At 42.6% G+C, this 19,846-nt stretch overlaps 1 protein-coding gene across 2 annotated transcripts in view; it reads left to right on the forward strand.

Annotated features, from left to right (window-relative positions):
* Positions 1 to 19,846, forward strand: part of ADCY1 (adenylate cyclase 1) — a 1,189,286-nt gene that overhangs the window by 388,703 nt on the left and 780,737 nt on the right. The gene's annotated exons all lie outside the window — the stretch shown is intronic.

The raw sequence follows: 19,846 nt of genomic DNA on the forward strand, positions 1-19,846 counted from the left end.
TCTTTTTTTATTTCACTTTTGTGCATATCGTGCTTGAAAATTAAGAACTAAACATAGCATTGTGTGGGTATGCTGATTTGAAAATGTAAGGCTTCATTCACACACCCGTGATATTTCTTGTACATAAAAACATGGACCATTGTTCGCCAGTGTTTTGGATCCGAGTTTCAGTTAGTTTAGTCAGTTTTTATCAATAACACAGATCTACAAAAAAAATATTTTTTGTAATCATCGCAGGTGACTGCAATTTTCCGAATCATCTTTTTGTCCTGATTTCAAACATATATATAGTTTTTCTGTAGCACGTATAGTTTCCATGCAACAGCATCACTAATATAAGGTTCAGGAAATATACTGGCCACATTAAGAAAACAGTAATCTACATATCAGAACAAAATGCTTCACCTTACAAAAAGGTTTTATTGAACCAAAATAATTTCACATGCAAAATTGAAACCAAAATATGAGCAGAAATTAAAAGTGCTTGATATTAGACTGTCGCTGATAGGATTTTTCAGGGTTGTTCCTATATAACATTCAACCGTAATCTGCCATCATTGAGTCACTCCAAATACCCTGGTAGTGGAGTTCCATTACTGTAATGTCCTGGTGAAACCGCTCACCTTGTTCATTGTTTACATCACCAAGATTTTGAGGGAAGAAAACTAAATGTGAATGCAAAAAGTACATTTTCAGAGACATGCGACATCCAAGACACTGGTATGCATTTAGCAGTCCCTCAACACCTTCAACATATTCTGGAGACTTATTTTTTCCTAAGACGTTTTCACAGATCCACTTGAAGCTTTTCCAAGATCTCAATTCCTTATCATTTAGAGTTTCTTCAAACACATAATCTCTCATAAGCTCTCTGATCTGAGGACCAACAAATACCTCTTCCTTCAGTTTTGCTGGTGAACTGCTGGAGAATTTCTGTGACATATACTGGAATCCTTGTGAATTTGTCTTTGCCATGACTTTTTCAAAGGTTTTAATCAATCCCAACTTTATATGTAGTGAAGGAAGAGAGATTTTTTGTTGGAACAACTATAGGATTATGCTGAACATTGTCTCTACCTGGAGCATAGATGTTTCTCTGTCCCCAATCACGACGAATATAATGGGCTACTGTATTTGTACTGTCCCATAAACACAAGAAGCAACAATATTTTGTAAAACCCCCTTGCATTCTCATCAGCAAACCAATCACTATCAAATCTCCACAGATATTCCATTGATGATGCTTATATTGTATAGCATCCAAAACAACTGACAGATTTTCATAACTTTCCTTTAGATGACATGAGTGAGCAATAGGTATTGATGGTTTCATATTTCCATTGTGAAGCAACACTGGTTTCAAACTTCTCTGGGATGAGTCAATAAACAATCGCCAATCTGCAACAAAATACTCTTGAATCAGTTCTTCAAAGAGGCCATTCACATTGTTATAGTACACCATTGCTCCATCAAGTGTGAAAAATTTGGTTAAAGTGTTACTTCTGTTTCGGTAATAACACACATTGATATCATCATGTAGAAGATTCTTCTGTTTCAACCTAGATGCAAGAAGTTCAGCTTTATCCTTTGACAATGAAAGGTCTCTGATGAGATAATTTAATTCATTTTGAGTAAAGCGTTCTGGCTGCTCGGCTGCTCAACTGCTCCATCAGGTATATAGTTATCTTGACTTGAGGTATGATTGATGTCTTCGCCAGTAGCTTCAGCTCCATAGTCTTCATATTTTACTTCATTTTCATCCAATCCAGACAACGGTGGTACAGGAATTGGCAAGGTACCACCATGTAGAACTGGCCTAATCGCAGATTCAAGTTCAGGGTAATTAATCTTATGTTTGTCCTTTGTAGAAAAGCCTTTCAGTTTGACAAAACAAAAGTAGCAGCCATTACTATGATTTTTGGGTTCTCTCTAAATCATGGGAACAGCAAATGGCATAGCCACTTTCCTCATATTCAACCAGTCATGAAGACCATTTGAAAAACTTGAGCATATCACATGAGGGGCCCAGCATACATTGACAATGCAGAAATAATGTAATAACAAACAAGTCTATCTCAGAAACTTTATGTGATAGAGCAAAACTAAGCATATTTTTGGAATCAGCAAATCAAACTCCATAAAAAGGACATTTACCTTTGCTAATGATTTTTTGGTGTTGACCAGTGCAATGTTTCATTAGTGAATAGGGATGAACGAACCCAAACAGTATTGTTAGGGATTTGTACCAGACAGTGGGTGTCTGGGACTTGAACTTGAGCGCAAATAAAAAAAAAAAAAAGTTTGCAGTTCAGGTTCTGTTTGTTTGCTAATCAGGCTGCAGCACAGACAATCAACAAGCTTTATTGCATTCAGAAGATGCCTATATGCTGCTGTAAACGATAAATAAAATTTAAAAAAAATGTTGAGGGGTTTCACTTAATTTAGGTAAGTGCAGGTAAAGCAGACAGCTGTGGGTTGCAACTCTCTTCTGTATGGTTTACCTTGACTGGTTCTTACACATTGAGGTGATCCCACACAGTTTTTGTAAATTATTTTTTTGTAATTTAGGGTACCCCCTATTTTTGATAACCAGCCAAGGTAAAGCAGAGAGCAAGTGGCTGGTATTATCAGACTGGTAAAGCCTTTGGTTATTTGGCATTTCCCAGCCCAAAAATAGCAGCTTGCAGCTGTTCTAGAACTGGTGCAATTAATTAGATGCACCAATTCTGTCACTTTGTCAGGCTCTTCACAATTCCCTTGGTGCAGTGGCAAATGGGGTAATGCTTTTGGGGTTGATGTCAGCTGTGAATTCACAGCTAGCATTAGCCCGGGGGTTAGTAAGAGATAGGCTCAAGGCTGCCATCAGGGTATTACTGCCGTTACTGGTATATGGGGCCCAGAGAAAAGAAGCAAAGTGGGGGACCCGGCCCTCTTACAGAGATCTGCCTTCACTCCTCCTGCTCTGCACTAATCTATGTGATCGGTGCAGAGCCATAGAGGAAGATTACCATACCATAATGGAGGCTGCAGAAGCTGTGCAGCTAAAGGACCTTCTGCACTAGAAATCTCAGGACCTTTCATGTCATGTGACTGATCACTTGCCTTTTCACATGACCAGAAGGAACTGCAGCTTCCCAACTGCTGCAACCTCTGTGCAAGTCCCATTGGCTTTTCTCCTGGTCTGTACTGATCAGAAACTATAAGATGTGGTTATCTATAGTTTGTGGAAGTAAATATGCTTGTAGCAGAGCTGTGTGTGTCTATATTTGCATGCAGTGTGCATGTAGCAGCACTGTGTGGGTCTATATGTGCATGTAGCAGAGCTGTGTTTGTCTATATGTGTATGTAGTGTGCATGTCTATAAGAGCTGTATAGGTTTATGGGCATGTACCAAAATAAAGCTGAAAGCTGAGGGTTGCAGCCCACAGCTGCATGCTTTATCTGAGCTGGTATTCAAAATTAAGGGGAACCTGACATTATTATTTATTTATTTATTCCCTATCCACATGTTTGCAGGGAAATTATCCTGCTCTTACCCTAATTTTGCTTCCTTTTGTGTAGCCTCCTAGCAATTACTACAACTATTTTACAGCCATTTTACAGCACTAACATTTGGAACCCCATTTTATATATGTGGTTCGGGGTCAAGTCCAGGTCAAGAACTGAATGTTTAGCTTACGTCAGGCCCAACCTGCGAACCTTAACTTCCAAAAAAAAACAATAGATAAATAAATGACAAACTTTTCCCATACTTTGGAATGTTAATCACGGATGACACACAAGCTGAACATTCTTACCATCTGTGTGTTATAAGTGATTTTCACAGGCCAAAATAGTATTTTTGAACTCTAACTCATATCAAAAATGGATATGCTACCACCACAATTTTTAGCAGAACACTTGGTCCACAAACATGCCTGGATAAACTACAATGGTTATATGTTCTATCTGGACATATATTTGTACCTATGTAAATGAGCAAGTCAACTTTGATACTATTTACACGTACATTTATGCGTCACTGAGTACTAATAGAAGAGAAAAGGTTCGGCTAGGTTAACACCATGTGTGGGTGATGAATCAGGTGACAAGAAACAGTGCCAATGGCCTTTTACTGGGCAGATATGTGCCAGTAGAAAGTCTTCCATTAGGCAATGTGTGGCACATTTTGGCCTTAATACTTCTTTCTTTATAATAACGAAAAATGTAAGCTACAAAATAAGTCTAAATTCCTTGACAGAGCTAATGCAACCATATAAACCTGCAATTTGTATACTGAAATATCTATCTTTTCCAAGTCTGCTTTGTGTTTGTTTGTTTTTAAACATGACAATGTCACCATGAGGCAGACTCCTGAACCCTATTTGACATTTTACACAAATTTACACCAGTTTATTTCCACACAGCTTCAGTGCAACTCACTGGTGGTCAATTCTGTTCACTTACCTGCACTAATCACATTCTGTCTACCCGAGCAACCAGTGCAGTAATATGCTGATCTCACTGATGATGCCTGTAGGTTTAAGACGAGACCCCTAATAATAGTAAAGCAAGGGTGGCCAAAAATACATTATTCAAAAATAAAATTAATGGAGGATACGGCCTTCCTAATATACAAGCATATTATTACTTAAATTTATTAAAACAAACCAACAATTGGTTATTAAAAAATGAAAATACTCCAACTTGGGTTAACTTGGAACTAATATTATCAGGAAATAATTCTTTCCGCTCTCCTTTACTGGAACAGTTACTAAGCTCTGGAGGACGAAAATCAAATACCTATGATAGCAGCACTATTAATGCTGCATTTAATTCCTGGGAAAAGATTTCAAGAATCTCCAAAGACAAAATGACTTTTGAAGTCTTTAAAAATACAGAGATAAAAAATATAGATTTGTCAAACAATACGGAGGCAGCAGATGGATCCAGTCAGGGATAAAATACATAAAAAATATATACGATGGTACAAACTTCACCTCATTCTTACAACTTAAACTACAAAACAATATACCAGATAAAGATCTTTATTTCTTCCTAGAAATAAGGAAAACTATCAGGAAACTTATAGAACCCAAATGTAAAATAAACAAATTCATACTTAAATTGATAAACAACCCAAATAACAAACTAATATGGAGTCATAAGAACATCTAACATGCTTACAATTCTGAACTCACCACAAGAAAAATGATACACATATCCAGTTGGGAAAAGGACTTGAAAGTAGAATTCACCCAAGACCAATGGGATAAAGCTCTTAAAAACACATACCTTTCCAATATCTGCGCTACATTACATGAAGCTTATTATAAGATTTATACCAGATGGTATTTCACTCCAGACAAAGTAGCTAAAATATTCCCAAGCCAAAAACCAACATGCTGGAGAGGTTGCGATACAAAAGGTGACATTGTTCATATTTTTTGGAGCTGTCCTAAAATCAGAAGCTTATGGCAGAAAGTGTCTAAAATAATAAATCTGATAGTGCACTCAAAAATAAGTCTAACCCCACAATTAGCTCTCTTATCGATAGATTCGGATACAATAAACATAAAATACAGGGCCATCGTAATTCATATCCTTCTAGTTACCAAAATCGAATTGGCAGCACGTTGGAAATCCAATAAAATTCCAAATATTTATGATCTAATAGAAAAAATATCCCTTCGTAAGTTCTATGAAGAGAAGCATGCTCTAATTAATAACTCTTGGAACAGATTTCATAAAAAATGGGACCCATGGACTGACTTTATTAACAACAATACATCAAATTTTAAATCTAATCTAGTTCTAATTCTATGTGAGCAAGGATGGTTGACCTTAGGGAGATCAACATCCACCACTGCGGAGACACCATCACGTGTTTCTCAACGCAGTGATTCTAGAGCAATGCCCCCTGGGAAATATTCAAAGCAAGAAGGCCTGCGGAGACACCATCACATGTTTCTCAACGCTGGCAGGTTACTAGCCAGGTCTTTCACCGGGAAGGAACAACCATGGGAAGGGCAGTCTCCAGTCAAGGAGACCACCTATGCCAAACATGGTATCCATCCACAGACAGCCGTTTCGGGGTATTTGCCCCTCATCAGTGTGGAGTAGGAATCTGGCTAGTGGGAGCATTGCCTAGTAAAAGACTATGTGAGCAAGGATGGTTGACCTTAGGGAGATCAACATCCACCACTACGGAGACACCATCACGTGTTTCTCAACGCAGTGATTCTAGAGCAATGCCCCCTGGGAAATATTCAAAGCAAGAAGGCCTGCGGAGACACCATCACATGTTTCTCAACGCTGGCAGGTTACTAGCCAGGTCTTTCACTGGGAAGGAACAACCACGGGAAGGGCAGTCTCCAGTCAAGGAGACCACCTATGCCAAACATGGTATCCATCCACAGACAGCCGTTTTGGGGTATTTGCCCCTCATCAGTGTGGAGTAGGAATCTGGCTAGTGGGAGCATTGCCTAGTAAAAGACTATGTGAGCAAGGATGGTTGACCTTAGGGAGATCAACATCCACCACTGCGGAGACACCATCATGTGTTTCTCAACGCAGTGATTCTAGAGCAATGCCCCCTGGGAAATATTCAAAGCAAGAAGGCCTGCGGAGACACCATCACATGTTTCTCAACGCTGGCAGGTTACTAGCCAGGTCTTTCACCGGGAAGGAACAACCACGGGAAGGGCAGTCTCCAGTCAAGGAGACCACCTATGCCAAACATGGTATCCATCCACAGACAGCCGTTTCGGGGTATTTGCCCCTCATCAGTGTGGAGTAGGAATCTGGCTAGTGGGAGCATTGCCTAGTAAAAGACTATGTGAGCAAGGATGGTTGACCTTAGGGAGATCAACATCCACCACTGCGGAGACACCATCACGTGTTTCTCAATGCAGTGATTCTAGAGCAATGCCCCCTGGGAAATATTCAAAGCAAGAAGGCCTGCGGAGACACCATCACATGTTTCTCAACGCTGGCAGGTTACTAGCCAGGTCTTTCACTGGGAAGGAACAACCACGGGAAGGGCAGTCTCCAGTCAAGGAGACCACCTATGCCAAACATGGTATCCATCCACAGATGTCGAAACGGCTGTCTGTGGATGGATACCATGTTTGGCATAGGTGGTCTCCTTGACTGGAGACTGCCCTTCCCGTGGTTGTTCCTTCCCGGTGAAAGACCTGGCTAGTAACCTGCCAGCGTTGAGAAACATGTGATGGTGTCTCCGCAGGCCTTCTTGCTTTGAATATTTCCCAGGGGGCATTGCTCTAGAATCACTGCGTTGAGAAACACGTGATGGTGTCTCCGCAGTGGTGGATGTTGATCTCCCTAAGGTCAACCATCCTTGCTCACATAGTCTTTTACTAGGCAATGCTCCCACTAGCCAGATTCCTACTCCACACTGATGAGGAGCAAATACCCCGAAACGGCTGTCTGTGGATGGATACCATGTTTGGCATAGGTGGTCTCCTTGACTGGAGACTGCCCTTCCCGTGGTTGTTCCTTCCCGGTGAAAGACCTGGCTAGTAACCTGCCAGCGTTGAGAAACATGTGATGGTGTCTCCGCAGGCCTTCTTGCTTTGACTAGTTCTAATTCTGGTATAAACGTAATACACGATACTTATTCAATTAGTTTAATAAGAAAATTGTTTGTTTACATCTATCTCCTGACATATTATTTGAATATCATACTTTGTAAATACTTAATCCGACTATATGTCATAGTTTTTACCAATGTTATTTGTTTTGTTTCTTCTTTTGTATATGTCTACTGTATATTATTTGTTTGATATAGCATGAAGTAATGCTATACAGCACTTTCTGTTTTATTGTTTTTGTTAGAACTGTTTTATGTATAAACTTTGAAAACCTAATAAAAAATTATTGAATCACAAAATGAGACCCCTAGGGCAGAGACTGGCTGCATTGTTCACATATGTAAATTTATGGCCAAAAGTTTTGGCACCCTTGAAATTGTTCCAGAACATGAAGTGTTTTTTCCAGAAAATTATTGCTAATACACATGTTTTGTTATACATGTTTATTTCCTTTGTGCTTATTGGAGCATCACTTCCCCCTCCCTCCCTCCCTCAGAAAAGTAAAGGCAAATTGGACATCATTTCACTCAAAATTTTAAATATTGGCCAGACAAAGTTTTTGGCTCCTCAACTTAATATTTGGTTGCACACCCTTCGGAATAAATAACTGCAATCAATTGCTTGCTATAACCATCATTAAGCTTCTTACCCCCCTCAACTAGCATTTTGGACCACTTTTCTTTTGCAAACTCCTCCAGGTCTTTCACATTTGAAGGCGCCTTCTCCCATCAGCAATTTTAAGATTTCTGCACAGGTGTTCAATGGGATTTAGATTCGGGCTCATTGCTCATTACTTCAGAACTCTCCAGAGCTTTGTTTCCACCCATTTGTGGATGCTTCTTGAAGCATGTTTGGGATCATTCTCCTGCTAAAAGACCCATAACCTAGTACGCAAACCCAGCTTTCTCACACTGGGCATCATGTTGAGACCCAAAATCCTTTGGTAATCTTCAGATTTCATGATGTCTTGCACACAGTCAAGGCACCCAGTGACAGAGGAAGAAAAACAACCCCAAGGCATCTCTGAGCCTCCACAATAATTTACTGTAGGTACTACATTTCTTTTTAGGCTTCATTTTGCTTTCATCAAACAGTAGATTGATGTGCTTTATTAAAAAGCTCTATATTGGTCTCATCTGTCCACAAGATCATTTTGCAGAAGAATTTTGGCTTACTCACTTACATTTTAGCAAACTGCAGTCTAGCTTTTTTATGTCTGTGTCAGCAGTGGGGTCCCCCTGGGTCTCCTTCCATAGCGTTTATTTCATTCAAATGTCAATGGATAATTTGCACTGGCACTGATGCACCCTGAGCCTGCAGGACAGCTTGAATTTCATTGGAACTTGATTGGAGCTGCTTATTCACCATCCGGACTATCCTGAGTTGCAACCTTTTATCAATTTTTCTCTGCTGTCCACGTCCAGGGAGATTAGCTACAGTGCCATTTATATTTCTTCCCATTTTTAATTCTCCTTTTTAGTTTTTCACTCCAGATGTCATCTTCATCTTAAACCGTCTTCTCACTTATTTATTATTTTTGGGCCCCTTTTTCTAGGATCTCTCAACATCTTATCAGTTTCAATATTCTTTCGGTGTCTCACAAACTTACCACAAATGTTGAACGTTCCTTATTGCATGTCGCTGATATATTATTTATTACATACCCACCTTAATATTGAATCACGCTATACTTATTATTATAGTTGTTTTATTTATTGATTTAATTGCCCTCTTTTAACCCTGTCTGCTTAACTTCACTACCTGTTTCTTTGTGCTGGGTTAATTAATACGTGCTTATCAATGCAGGCAGCTCAGTTATATATAATTGTCTCTGCCTTTCTAATACTTCATCACAGTACTCCTGTATCAATATGCACATGCTCAGCTGGTGGCCAGTAATTCTGTTGCATAGTGGATTACTGGCACACGCATGAATGCCTTAGCACTCCCATGGTGTCCAGGCCTGGTGTGCATTTCACCACCCAGAACAGGGAAGCTGATATTACTTCATCCCTACATCAGCCAGCGTGCCATGCACCCCTTCTGTGAACTGAAGCCTAATTTTCGTTATCGCACAGATGATTTTCCATACAAATGCTTGCAGCACAAAATCTTATAAGAGTTTCATGTATATATAAGACCATATGGCCACACTTTCCCACATACTCGCCTCCCAAGGAAGCAGGGTGAAATGCATGTTGGGGTGCAGGGGCACACTGTCTGTAGCGTTCATCTAACTTAGGTCTGTTAACATTGTATCTGCTCTATTATTTTATCAATGACTATGTTGCATCACACAATCCTTTGAATGCTCTGGATGCTACTCTTTTACTTTACCTTGATGCTTTTACCTACAGTGCATACAAGTAGTATTCAACCCTCTGCAGATTTAGCAGGTTTACACATTCGGAATTAACTTGGCATTATGACATTTGGACTGTAGATCAGCCTGGAAGTGTGAAATGCACTGCAGCAAAAAAGAATGTTATTTCTTTTTTTATTTTTTTTTTAAATTGTGAAAAGTTTATTCAGAGGGTCATTTATTATTCAACCCCTCAAACCACAAGAATTCTGTTTGGTTCCCCTAAAGTATTAAGAAGTATTTCAGGCACAAAGAACAATGAGCTTCACATGTTTGGATTAATTATCTCTTTTTCCAGCCTTTTCTGACTAATTAAGACCCTCCCCAAACTTGTGAACAGCACTCATACTTGGTCAACATGGGAAAGACAAAGGAGCATTCCAAGGCCATCAGAGACAAGATCGTGGAGAGTCACAAGGCTGGCAAGGGGTACAAAACCCTTTCCAAGGAGTTGGGCCTACCTGTCTCCACTGTTGGGAGCATCATCCGGAAGTGGAAGGCCTATGGAACTACTGTTAGCCTTCCATGGCCTGGACAACCTTTGAAAGTTTCCACCCGTGCCGAGGCCAGGCTTGTCTGAAGAGTCAAGGCTAACCCAAGGACAACAAGGAAGGAGCTCCGGGAAGATCTCATGGCAGTGGGGACATTGGTTTCAGTCAATACCATAAGTAACGTACTCTACCGCAATGGTCTCCGTTCCAGACGAGCCCGTAAGGTACCTTTACTTTCAAAGCGTCATGTCAAGGCTCGTCTACAGTTTGCTCATGATCACTTGGAGGACTCTGAGACAGACTGGTTCAAGGTTCTCTGGTCTGATGAGACCAAGATCGAGATCTTTGGTGTCAACCACACACGTGACGTTTGGAGACTGGATGGCACTGCATATGACCCCAAGAATACCATCCCTACAGTCAAGCATGGTGGTGGCAGCATCATGCTGTGGGGCTGTTTCTCAGCCAAGGGGCCTGGCCATCTGGTCCACATCCATGGGAAGATGGATAGCACGGCCTACCTGGAGATTTTGGCCAAGAACCTCCGCTCCTCCATCAAGGATCTTAAGATGGGTCATCATTTCATCTTCCAACAAGACAATGACCCAAAGCACACAGCCAAGAAAACCAAGGCCTGGTTCAAGAGGGAAAAAATCAAGGTGTTGCAGTGGCCTAGTCAGTCTCCTGACCTTAACCCAATTGAAAACTTGTGGAAGGAGCTCAAGATTAAAGTCCACATGAGCACCCAAAGAACCTAGATAACTTGGAGAAGATCTGCATGGAGGAATGGGCCAAGATAACTCCAGAGACCTGTGCCGGCCTGATCAGGTCTTATAAAAGACGATTATTAGCTGTAATTGCAAACAAGGGTTATTCCAGAAAATATTAAACCTAGGGGTTGAATAATAATTGACCCACACTTTTATGTTGAAATTTTTTTAAAAATTTAACTGAGCAACATAACTTGTTGGTTTATAAGATTTATGCATCTGTTAATAAATCCTGCTCTTGTTTGAAGTTTGCAGGCTCTAGCTTATTTGCATCTTATCAAACCTGCTAAATCTGCAGGGGGTTGAATAATACTTGTAGGCGCTTTATGTCATGACATTTACATGCCATGTGCTATTGCATTAAGTACTTTTCAAGCTCTACTATCTATTATAGGCTGTCATTATGACACGCCCACTCCAGGGCCTGGCGCACTAGGAGCTGGGCCGGACTAGTCTGGGGATGTCAGCGGGGGCAGTGCTCGGCTCTGTGACCCTGGCGGTGTCTTTTTAATGATAAAGAAGAGATGAAGATGGAAGTAATAGTCAATATTAAACAAAGTTCGTGACGCCACCTGTGGATTGCGGCTATGGGGCCGCGGCTGCTGGACGGAACTCCGGGCTGGTGTTGTGGCAGCTGAGGTGTTTCTGCTCCCCACAGGTGGAGCTGGTAACCCTGGGGCAACTGTTAGGAGAGTCTCTGGTAGAGACCGGGTGGACTTTAGGGTGCCGGGCCAGGTGGTGGACAGTAACAGACACAAACAAGGATTTTTTTACCTTCCCCTTTACTTGGCTTAACTGGTGAAGTCCAGGGAGCCAGTTGCAGGTGGTGGTGGCAGTCCGGTAGCCTGGAAGAAGTCTGGGAAATTCACACTGGCCAGGAGAGTAATGAGGCCTGATCCCTACGCTCTGTCTGTTTATGCAGGGCCCTGCTGCTTCAGCCATGCTGAGGCCTGTTCCGCTGTTCTATGAGGTAATTTTACCTCACCCGTATGGCAGACTGCGTGGACCAACACAGGTGCTGCTCTGCTGGTCGCGGCTCCAGGTCCTGGCTCTGCAGCTGTGCCTCCAGGTGTGGGCTGGACAAGAGACTTGTAGTCCTTCTGTCCTCTGGATGCGACCACCAGTACTCGAGTGGTCCCGAACTCCGGTATTCGGTTTTCAAGCGGTGACTTCAGCCTGAGCTGGCTGCGCTCCATTCCCCGGTGTCCTTCTGCTCTTTGACTCGCTGTAAACCATACTTTACTGGGCTGAGCAGACCGGCTCCAATCCTAGCTCGTATGTCCACACTACTTGACTTATCTCACTCAACTCTCCTCAGGACTAGAGTTGAGCGCGGTTCTAGGTTCGAGGTTCTCCAGTTCTAGGCTCGAGTGATTTTGGGGGCTGTTCGAGATCGAACTAGAACTCGAGCTTTTTGCAAAAGCTCGATAGTTCTAGATACGTTCGAGAACGGTTCTAGCAGCAAAAAGCAGGGATTTTTACAGCTACAGTGTGCAGGAGCCATCGCTGGCAGCCTGCCAGAAGCTGGTAACCAAGATAAACATCGGGTATCCAACCAAAGCGCTTTGGTTAGTAACCCGATGTTTATCCTAGTTACGTGCAGGAAGCCCAGACTTCCCCGCTCAGCTCGCTCCGCCCCCTCCTGCCCGCGGCATGTACACATACATACATACATACACACACACACACACACACACACACATGGTCCCGCTCGGCTTGCCTGCGGTGATGAAGTCCCGCCATCCTGACCTCAGCGCTGTCACTGTCCTCCATGGCCGCCGCTTGTCACATCACCTTCTCTCGCTTCCGACCCGAGACTGACTAGCGGTGACGTCACGGGCCTCTCGCGATACTTGGCTGTGAAGGCGGCGCTCATTGAACTCAGTGACAGGGGCTGTCAGTGTGCTGGAGATCAGCGCAGGTAATGTACCTCGCTGACAGCAGCACTTGTCATCCCCTGCAGTGACCTGGGCTGACCCATTGATGTTAGCTCAGGTCACTGCACTGCTCTCCCAGCCAATGGGGAACATCCTGCTCTTCATTGACTGGGACAGTGTGGATCGTCATGGCAACCCCTTGGATTACACCAGACCTGGATTTGTTTTTCTTTCTAATAAATTGGTTAAAGAGGGAATGTTTTGGGGAGTGTTTTTTCAAATAAAAATGTGTTTGTCGTCTATTTTTTTTTATTACTGACTGGGTTGGTGATGTCGGGTATCTGATAGACGCCTGACCTCACCAACCCCAGGGCTTGATGCCAGGTGACATTACACATCTGGTATTAACCCCATATATCACCCCGTTTGCCACCGCACCAGGGCGCGGGATGAGCTTGGGCGAAGCACCAGGATTGACGCATCTAATGGATGCGCCACTTCTGGAGCGGCTGCGGCCTGCTATTTTTAGGCTGGGGAGAGTCCAATAACCATGGACCTCCTTAGTCTGAGAATATCAGACCCCAGCTGTCTGCTTTACCTTGGCTGGTGATCCAATTTTGGGGGGACCCCTACGTGTTTTTTTTTTTAATTATTTATTTAATTTAAAATAACAGCGTGGGGTGCCCTCAGTTTTCGATTACCAGCCAAGGTGAGGTTGCCAGCTGTGGTCTGCTGGCTGCAGCCGTCTGCTTTACCCTAGCTGGCTACAAAACTAGGGGGAACCCTACGTCATTTTTTTTTTCATTTTTTTGGCTAAATGCAAAGCTAAGCACCCCTTAGTGCCACATGAAAGGCACCAAAGGGTGCAAAATTACAAAATGCAGGAGAGTGGGACATTATGTGTCTTTCTGCCATTATAATGACAGAAAAGACTGATATGAAGTGCACAAGCACAAGAAAATCACCAGAGCGCTCTACGCTGTGAAAAGCAGTAGAAAATGGCACTGGAGTGAACATGTGTCCGCCTCATGTAGGATGAAGTTATGGATCCTGGGTAAATTTATGCATTTACCCTCATTCAGTTTTTTTGCAGTACACAAAAAAAACGGAAGGCACACGGATGACAAACAGATGACATACGGACCGTCTACGGAACGGAAACAGATGCCACACGGATGCACCCGTGAAAAAAACGGACTGTTTTTTGCAGACCACAAAAATGGATCGGTCGTGTTAATGTAGCCTTATTCTGATCTGCCGTTTATAAACAGCAGGCAGAAATAAGTGAATAACGCCCCCCAGCGTCAGAAAATCTCCGGGGTTTCAGGGCTAGCTGAGACCCTGGAGATCATGATTCAGGACGGTTTTTCCGGTCCCCGCTCACGTGATCACAGGTATACACCGTACACCGATGATCACGTTACAGTAAATGACAGCGCCGGTAAAAAATTATTTATCTCCCATCTGGCATGAACAAACACTTCTCCACTTCTTCTCCACTTCTCCACCTCTTCTCCACTTTTTCTCCACTTTTTCTCCACTTTTTCTCCACTTATTCTCCACTTTTTCTCCACTTTTTCTCCATTTTTTTCTCCACTTTTTCTCCATTTTTTTCTCCACTTTTTCTCCACTTTTTCTCCACTTTTTCTCCACTTTTTCTCCATTTTTTCTCCATTTTTTCTCCACTTTTTCTCCATTTTTTCTCCACTTTTTCTCCATTTTTTCTCCACTTTTTCTCCACTTTTTCTCCACTTTTTCTCCACTTTTTCTCCATTTTTTCTCCACTTTTTCTCCACTTTTTCTCCACTTTTTCTCCATTTTTTCACCACTTTTTCTCCATTTTTTCTCTACTTTTTCTCCATTTTTTCTCCACTTTTTCTCCACTTTTTCTCCATTTTTTCTCCACTTTTTCTCCATTTTTTCTCCACTTTTTCTCCACTTTTTCTCCACTTTTTCTCCACTTTTTCTCCATTTTTTCACCACTTTTTCTCCATTTTTTCTCCACTTTTTCTCCACTTTTTCTCCACTTTTTCTCCACTTTTTCTCCACTTTTTCTCCACTTTTTCTCCATTTTTTCACCACTTTTTCTCCATTTTTTCTCCACTTTTTCTCCATTTTTTCTCCACTTTTTCTCCACTTTTTCTCCATTTTTTCTCCACTTTTTCTCCACTTTTTCTCCACTTTTTCTCCATTTTTTCTCCACTTTTTCTCCATTTTTTCTCCACTTTTTCTCCATTTTTTCTCCACTTTTTTTCCGTTCTTTTTCTATGGTCGGTCTACCCATTAGCTCTGCCATGCATAGTGTAGCTCTACAGCTACTGCACATGTTACTTTATGATTGACATCTCTTTCGTACCAGAGCTGTCTAAGCCTACTCTGACCCCATATTTGTCATTACTATATTGTCCTTGTACTGTATTATGACATTTGTATCATGTGTTTCATTTCTTGCTATGTTGCAATTTTTTTGGCTGCATCCCAATTGTACCTCTACATTGTTCGAGTTTATGTTATTGTTCTCTCACTCTTATGTGATACTGATTATTGTCATTTTTCATGATTACATGCAGATAAGTCCAATCTGACGAAGGCTCAGGCCGAAACGTCATTTGTAACTTGTTTTGGACAAAAACATATATGCTTATGAAATTTTTTTTTTTCTTAATACGGACCAATAAAGAGTGATTTTGCATTACTATCCGTTGTGACTTACTGACTTAGTCTGGGAGATTTAGAGTGCCGAGGTTACTCACTAATTTTATCTATTATTACCTCTGAGCACCTATATACCAGTGAGCAGAGCTTCCTCTACAGTAGTTCTCCTGATTAGGCATGCCCTTACCTAATGAGCAGGGCATTGCAGCTTTGGTAGCAACCATTATGACATGGACTCTGCTGCTGTGGACCCGGGGAGAGTGAGTGCAGATTCATTGCACCCACACTCCTCACATGAAGGGTCCGCACTCCTAGAAAATTGGGGATACGTTCCCTGAGTGTCTCCCCCCCATATTCTAGACGGTCCAGAGTCGTCGTGGGACCCCTTTATTTTTTTTCTTACAATAAATTGGTGAAAGAGGAAATGTTTTGGGGACTGTTTTTTCAAATAAATTTCTTTTGTCGATTTTTTGTTTTTGTTAGTACTGACAGTTTATGATGTTGGGTATCTAATAGACGCCATGACATCACAAACTGCTGGGCTTGATCTCAGGTGACTTTACAGCTAGTATCAACCCGATTTATTACCCCGTTTGCCACTGCACCAGGGCACGGGATGAGCTGGGGTGAAGCGCCAGGATTGGCGCATCTAGTGGATGCGCCACGTCTGGGGTGCCTGCGGCCTGCTATTTTTAGGCTGTGAAGGCCCAATAACTATGGACCTTCCCACCCTGAGAATACCAGACCACAGCTGTCCGCTTTACCTTGGCTGGTGATCCAATTTGGAGGGGACCCTACTTTTTTTGTGTAATTATTAATATTTATACAATAATTATAAAAAAAGAGCCTGGGGGGACCTCCACATTGGATCCCCAACCACGGTAAAGCTGCCAGCTGTAGTTTTCAGGCTACAGACGTCTGCTTTACCCTAGCTGGCTATCAAAAATGGGGGGACCCAACGTCATTTTTTTTTTAACTATTTTTTAAATAGAAAAAATTAATGGGCTTCCCTGTATTTTTATTGCCAACCAAGGTAACGGCAGGCAGATGGGGGTGGCAACCCATAGCTGTCTGCTTTATCTGCGCTGAGAATCAAAAATACCGCGGAGCGCTATGTCATTTTTTTTAAAGATTTATTTTTACAGCACTGTGATGTCCAGCAATCAAAATAAAGGGAAGCCCATTTTGTTTTTAGTTATTTAAATAAATAATTTAAAAAAATATATATGGGCTCCCGCTGCATTTTTTGTATTGCTAGCTAAGGGTAATCCAAGCAGCTACTGGCTGCTAACCCCCACTGCTTGGTGTTACCTTCACTGGCAATGGAAAATCCAGGGAAGCATTTTTTAATTTTTTGGCCAAAAAACTACAAAAAAAGGACGTGAGCTTCGCCATATTTTTGTATGCTAGCCAGGTATAGCAGGCAGGTGCTGGAAGAGTTGGATACAGCGCCAGAAGATGGCGCTTCTATGAAAGTGCCATTTTCTGAGGCGGCTGCAGACTGCAATTCGCAGCAGTGGGGCCCAGAAAGCTCAGGCCAACCTGTGCTGTGTATTCCAATCCCCAGCTGCCTAGATGTACCTGGCTGGACACAAAAATGGAGCGAAGCCTACGTCATTTGTTTTCTAATTATTTCATGAAATTCATGAAATAATAAAAAAAGGGCTTCCTTTTATTTTTGGTTCCCAGCCGGGTACAAATAGGCAACTGGGGGTTGGGGGCAGCCGTACCTGCCTGCTGTACCTGGCTAGCATACAAAAATATGGCGAAGCCCACATAATTTTGTCAGCAAAAAACTTCTGCATACAGTCCTGGATGGAGTATGCTGAGTATGCTGAGCCTTGTAGTTCTGCAGCTGCTGTGTGTCTGTATGGAGAAGAGCAGACAGCAGCTGCAGAACTACAAGGCTCAGCATATCCCATCCAGGACTGTATGCAGAAGTTTTTTGCCCACCAAAAAAATGACGTGGGCTTCGCCATATTTTTGTATGCTAGCCAGGTACAGCATGCAGCCACGGGCTGCCTCCAACCCCCAGTTGCCTATTTGTACCCGGCTGGGAACCAAAAATATAGGGAAGCCCTTTTTTTTTTAATTATTTCACTTATTTCATGAAATAATTAAAAAACAAATGACGTGGGCTTCGCCCCATTTTTGTGTCCAGCTGGGTACAACTAGGCAGCTGGGGATTGGAATCCGCAGCACAGGTTAGCCCGAGGTTTCTGGGCGCCTCTGCTGCGAATTTCAGTCCGCAGCCATCCCAGAAAATGGCGCTCTCATAGAAGCGCCATCATCTGGCGCTGTATCCAACTCTTCCAACAGCCCTGGAGCCGGGTGGCTTGTTGGGTAATCATGAGTTAATACTGGCTTTGTTTTACTAGCCAGTATTAAGCCAGAGATTCTTAATGTCAGGCACGTTTGACCCAGCTATTAAGAATCTCCAATAAAGGGTTAAAAAAAAGACACCACACAGAGAAAAAATACTTTAATAGAAATAAATACACAGACACATTAGAGACTCCATCTTTATTACCCCCTGTCAGCCCAATAAATCCCCAATAAACCAGCGCTGATAAGAGGTTTTTAATAGAGGCTTAAATTATAAGCAGCAATTTCAGCGTTCCAAGTGCCTTTAAATGAATTTGAAGAAACTGCACTTCAGGATTGTAGTGAGGATTGTAGTGAGGATGAGGTGCCCCAGCCCATTACTTGATGGGCTGGGGCACCTCATCCTCACTACAATCCTCACTAGTGTAGTAGTAGTGACGATTGTAGTGAGGATGAGGTGCACCAGCCCATCATTGGCTGGGGCACCTCATCCTCACTACAATCGGGAAGCAGCGTGCAGCCTTCACTCCGTGAGTGATCAGTGCTGCTAGCGGTAACAGCGGTAACGCTGACAGACGCGTTACCATAGCAACAGTGCTCCCGGAGCCGCGGTTAGCGGTGATGTCACCGCTAACTGCGTTGCTATGGCAACGGTGATCTCCGTTAATGACCGGCTGTGTCAGCCGGTCCCTAACGGAACGGGGAGTCGACCGTGTGCTAGAGCATATCGCCGGTACACGGCGATACACAAATGTGCACCGTGTACCGGAGAGATGCACTCGCAGGTCCTACATGACGTGTCATAGTCATGTGACCAGTCTGTAGCCAATGAGATAATAGCCACGTGACTGGTCACATGGCTATTTTGACGTCACGATAGGTCCTGCTTCTCTGCTGGCAGTGCCGGTCACCGGGAGGATTCAGCGATCATCGGATGGAATAGCGGCAGGAGACAGAGTGCAGGAGGGATCGCGGGGACCTGTAAGTGTTATGGCAATGTTTATTAACTGTTTGTGTACATTTATCATGCATTTTTATGTGTTTGTGATTGCCTCCCATTATAGCCTATTGTTTCTAGTTCGGTTCGTCGAACGTTCGACGAACCGAACTTGAACGGGACCCCCGTTCGGCGAACCAACCTCGAGCCGAACCGCGACCGGTTCGCTCATCTCTACTCAGGACTGACTGACTCCTCCCCCAGGTCAGAGCTTAAAGAATGCTCCCTGGAATTCCAGGTTTAGAGCTCTCCCTGCTGGCTCGGAGGAGGAACTGTGTTGTATGATGGTACTCACTGGCCAATGGACTCCCCCACCTGCTTCCAGGTGCAGGGTTAACCCTTTTGGGGAGGGCAACACTACAGTGGCATCCAGACTGCAAGAGTGCCACAATTACACTAAGGTTTGACTTTTACTTATTTTTTTGAATGGCCCACCATTTTTTAAGGCTATTGTGTTACTTTTGTCTAGAATTTTTGTTTTGTATATTATTGACCTATGTAACGAAGACTGCTCTTGGACCTTTCTATCCTTTAATACTTTTTCTGAATAATAGCATCTATTAGTGTTTCCTTGGGACTTTTGACGTATTACATAGTTGGTGCACACCCTAATGTGACTACATTGGTAAATTGAGGGTAAATGTTTATAAGTGCCATGTATTGTAAACTTCTTGATTATGAAAACAATAACCAAGTATAGCGGACCTCATATTAATAGTAATATCCATGAACCCCATAAGATGCATATAATAACTTGTGAAAGAAAGGGGGTATTGT

Source organism: Anomaloglossus baeobatrachus, chromosome 6 (assembly GCF_048569485.1).
Source record: "Anomaloglossus baeobatrachus isolate aAnoBae1 chromosome 6, aAnoBae1.hap1, whole genome shotgun sequence".
NCBI lineage: Eukaryota > Metazoa > Chordata > Amphibia > Anura > Aromobatidae > Anomaloglossus > Anomaloglossus baeobatrachus.